The sequence below is a fragment of the Sceloporus undulatus genome, chromosome 9 (genome assembly GCF_019175285.1).
Source record: "Sceloporus undulatus isolate JIND9_A2432 ecotype Alabama chromosome 9, SceUnd_v1.1, whole genome shotgun sequence".
In the NCBI taxonomy this organism is placed as follows: domain Eukaryota; kingdom Metazoa; phylum Chordata; class Lepidosauria; order Squamata; family Phrynosomatidae; genus Sceloporus; species Sceloporus undulatus.
The window spans coordinates 16842345-16847261 of NC_056530.1; the positions used below are offsets into that span (position 1 = coordinate 16842345).

Below are 4917 nucleotides of genomic sequence, written 5' to 3' on the forward strand. Positions count from 1 at the left end.
TGAGTATGTAGAGAGATCTTGTAGCACCTTTGAGACTAAATGAAAGAGAGAAATTGGCAGCATGAGCTTTCATAGACTTCAGCCTACTTCCTCAGATACATTTGGTTTATTGATGACGTGACGTATCAAGCGGCATGTAGCAATAAAAGCTAAGGCAAATTTTGTTCACATCCCTTCACTGATTGAAACAATCCTTCATCACAGCTGTAGTTTCCATGATGAACTAGACCCCAAAGGACTGGTTTCCTAGGCTGGAACAAAGCTGATTCACCTGCTTAGGATAAGACCAAAGAATTGGTTTTTCCTGATCTTTAAATCTCCTTTCTCTCTCGACTTGGAAAGTACTTTGATTTTCCCAGGCAAAAGAGTGGGAGGAATCGGTTTCAGTTATTGAGTTCCCAATCCGGCCATGAAAGGGGCAGCTGCAGAGGTTTTGTTATTGCTCCTCATCAACTCTTCTAGAAATCCCAACCTCCTACATAGGTTTCTGTTTTCTCTGCAGTTAGCAACAGTTATCATAGTAACTGGAGTGGAATGGAAATTGCTAGCAACAGTGTATTTTTGTGAGCACAGCTTGGAAAATACAGATTTGGATTGCAACACATAGATTAAGCCAACACTGTTGACAGATAACTTGAAGACACACATACACACACAGAGAGAGAAGACGTCTTAGCATTTAAATTGTCATAGCAAGGGGAGCAGGGGAGAAACTCATGTTGCCCAGGAATGGAGCTTTGATGAAGAGAAAGTAAAAATCCAACATACTTATTTACTTATTGTAAGGCTCAGGTAGATGTAATGTTATTCATGTGTTGGCCTCGTGTGCCAGGATCAAAGGTGTGTATATGTGTGTACATATTTATATATTTGTGTTAATATATATTAGACATGAGGGTTTCTCCTCAAATTGGGGAGAGTCTGATCGCATTGGTTTTTCACACTACCAATGATGCAGAACATTTTTAAAAACTTGATATCAATTTAATCAGGTGCATTTGGGATGTGTGTGAAAAATGGAGATTCATCCTGGATTCATCCTGGATTATTTTCACAGTGTGAATAACCCCTAGTTTGGCCATTACTGAAGTCTGGCTCTTCAATCTGTTGGTGATGTTCTATTCACAGTGATTCACTCACACACATTGTATGATGCTGCAGCAGTCATGGAAGCAGTATCACACTCTGATACCACATTATATGAATAGCAAGTGATGCAGCTTCCTCAGGTGGCATATTTGTTGCTGTATTTTTATTGTCAGGGCGAAGCTTACAGGATTTTCTTTCCCTTGTACCGAAACATCTCTAGAACAATTAATTTTTAATTTAGGAGGGAGGCGTTTGCTGCTTGACCATAGACAGCAGAATGTCTTAGGCTAGTCCTGGTATTTTTCACTAACTCTTAGCTGAATCTGTGAGCTATCTTCATTAAAAAGTGAAGTAAAATTCTGCTTATGTTGGATCATTCGCCCATATAAGTTGTTACTTGATACTTCAGTCAATGAGTGGTCAACCATGCCCTCCAACTGTACCTATTTATATGAGACATTCCCAATTATTTCTCTTGTCATCCCACTTTTTTCATTGGTTTATTAAATGTCCCAGTTTCTGTCGTCTTCCACTTCCCCTGTTTATCCACAGCTTACTTCAGTTGCTGCAGACTTAAATGTGCAAAAATAATTTGCATTCAACTTATCAGGAAAGAAGAGGAAAGTGGACCCAACCTTTGGCCTTCCCCATCTGTCCTTACCCTCACCACGTTTTCTTGTGCTGCTTTTCTCAATGTAGGTGCCCCAACCCTCGAGATGGTACAGTGGTCGTGGAAAAGGATGGCGTGTCTCTCGTTGGCCAGTTCTCCTTCAGTGTCTTTCAGTTTGTTCCAGACTTGGTGAAGGTGTACCTGCACTGCCGCATCCGCCTTTGCAGCTTCCACACCGCCAAGTGCACAGCGGTGAGTTAGGAAGGCGATGTGACAGACAGCAAGCAAGACTAGATCCTTCTAAGTATGAAGAGAACCCCAGCAAAAATGCACCCCACTGAACCCACTTATATGGCAGTGTCCTTCCTTGACATCCTGGGCTCAATTGGTGGTGGGAGCAGCTGTGGCAATGTTCTAAGATAGAGTTGCCAACATAGCATCACTCCCATAGCATTATGAGAAATGTAAAGAGTGCAGTTTCCAGTAGTGCTATGCAGTGATGCTACGTTAGGGTCATTGTGGGATATTTAAATGGCAGCTTGCTTCTTAGATCAGAACTTTGTTAAAAGACCTGGGAGAGGCAGTGGTACTGGTTGCTGGAGAGGAGAGGTTGAGGGTCCAGCAATTGTCCAATGATTGTGAACGGTGATTCCTAACCCTGGCTACAAATCCCAAGCCAGAACCAACCTGATTTAGACCTCTAAAAGGTAGTAATTGTCAACACAGTCTCATTTTGAGAGATTACTAAGACTCTGGGAGTCAGTAGTGGTTTGAGTTTTGGAGTACAACTCAGGAGACCAGGGTTCAAATTCCCACTCAATCATGGAAACCCACTGAGTGATCTTGGGCAAATCATATTCTCTCAGCCTCAGAGGAAAGCAAAGGCAAAACCCCTCTGAATAAATCTTGCTAAGAAAACCCTGTGATAGGGTCATCTTAGGGTTGCCATTAGTCAGAGATGACTTGAAGGCACGCAACAACAAGAGTCTTTAAGAAAAACACAGCCAAGGATCTGCTGTGCAGAATCCTTTACCTGGCCAAGGGCTGGCCCTACCATGAGCATCACTCAGGGAGCCAAGTTAAGTGGGGTGGGGAAACAACAAGATGTTTGAGGAAAAACTGTGTACCATCCAGACTCTACTATGATGTGCAGGGGAAATGCGGTCCCATGATCACCTTTTAAGAGGTTTGTCACTTTGGATTGGCTTTCATTCACTGAATGTGGAGTGCCATCTGTTTGCCCCAGTGTCCCAAATTTTGGCCTCCAAAATTTGTCAGAAGTATCTTGGGTCAAAATGCATCAGAAAGAGTCTGGCTGGCCGCACAGTGCGTTATTTTGAGTGTGGCTCCATCTTGATAGCCACAAGGCTATAAAGTCCACCATAACAAGATCATGAGAATGTATCATGCTTCTTTCCCTCTCAGAACTGTGACTTGGCCAGTCCTGTGATTGCTGGAAGGAAGGCGCCATCAGGCATCATCTCATCTGGCCCTTTCTTGAGATACGACGAATCTCTTGATCAAGGCAGGTCATCTTTCTTTTAGTGCCAGTGCTGGGGCAAGTGGGCACATGGATGGCTTTTATAAATATGGGTTAAGAGCATTTTCTTTTCTCTGAAACAATGATGGGTAATCTATGGCCCTTGAGATAGTTGGACTGTAACACCCATATTCCCTAGCCCTTAACTGTGCTTTTTGGGGACTATAAGAGTAGTAGTCCAACAACATCTGGAAGACCACAGATTGTGTTTAACATGACTGGTGGGAAGGAGTCCTAATTTTCCTTTTAATTTGTTTTGTTTTTAACTTGACTAAATGCAGCAAGGAACACAAAGAGCAGAAAGTTTAATTTCAGAGGATTTGGGAGCAAAGAAATAGGAATGGCCAATTTAAATAATGTGGCAGTGTGTCGTTTCTTTTTCCTCCAAGCAGACTTTGTGCACTGGGAACAGATCTGCTTTTGTCCTAGCAAAAGAATAATTAAGATTGAAGCCAAAAAGGGGGGAAACCCCATGCAAATATGTTACATTTGCCAAACAGACTGTGGGTGCAAAGTTTTAAATATGGCTGGAGGAAGCCATAGATTCTCAGTGTGTGGGAATGAGATACATGTGCAAGTTATATGCCTTTCCTTCACATGCAACAAAGATCAAAATCTGATGGGAAACAGTAGTTTGTTCTAAGCATATTGACATTAATTTGTAGTTTGATCCTTGTTTAATTAGATCTTGGACATTTTGCTTTTTGGACTACATGCCCCAGAATATCACAGCACAGTGTCGGGGGGGATTCTGGGAGTTGTAGTCCAATATGGTATTTTCCCCCCAGGTCCTAGTTAATCATAGTTAAAATATAGTTAAACACATGCAAATGAAATAGGCTTGCCACTATCATAGCTAGAGCTTTGGAACGTCTACAGTAGTTTGTTAATGCCAAGTATTATTGTTTCTGCATGACTGCCTGAAATTATTTGCAGGCAAGTAAACAGGAAAGCTTACAGCTATGTGTTTCTGTTTTTACAGGGCTCCAACTAGCCAGTGGATACTGCTGCACCCTAACCCCTTTCACTATCCTACATATTCTGCTCCATGCCATAGTTTCCTATTGGATACTTTGCTAATGCCTTTCACCGTAGTCAAGATCTTTGCTGGTATGGCTAATGGGTGGACGGAGATACAGTACCTGTATGTGGAGATTTCTCAAACATGCACTGGTATAATGATTCTGAAATACACCAGTGCTGCCCACGATGAGGACTGAATCCACTCCTGGCAACTGAAGCTGACTACAGTTTATACAGTCACTTACTGCCAGAACAGATAACAAAGCAGTCCATACAATTTGGAATTCCATAGTGTGTTTGCATTTGTATGTGTCTAGAGAAAATGTTATCTGCAGTGGTGGATTTGCTATATGTAGAATATTCATTTTACTCCTGATGCAAGTAGCAATCATTGGACCGGGGAGGAGCAACTGGCCCACATTGAGATTTGTGACCATATCAGGAAGCAATGTATTACAAACCTCATGCCACTTCCAAGCCTCCTGGGATATATCCACACTGTACAGTTAGTTACCTCCTTAACAACAATAGCTCTAGTCGAACCTGTGTAATCTTTGAATCTGCAGTTAAGAATTTAAAATTCTCTACTGTCTTCCTGCACTTGGTTTTTCAGTATGAAAATTAGTACCTCATGAAAATATAAGCCCCATTAATC

At 41.9% G+C, this 4917-nt stretch overlaps 1 protein-coding gene across 1 annotated transcript in view; it reads right to left on the reverse strand.

Annotated features, from left to right (window-relative positions):
- LOC121915845 (IgGFc-binding protein-like) overlaps positions 1-4917 on the reverse strand; it is a 52399-nt gene that overhangs the window by 38348 nt on the left and 9134 nt on the right. The window lies entirely within an intron of this gene.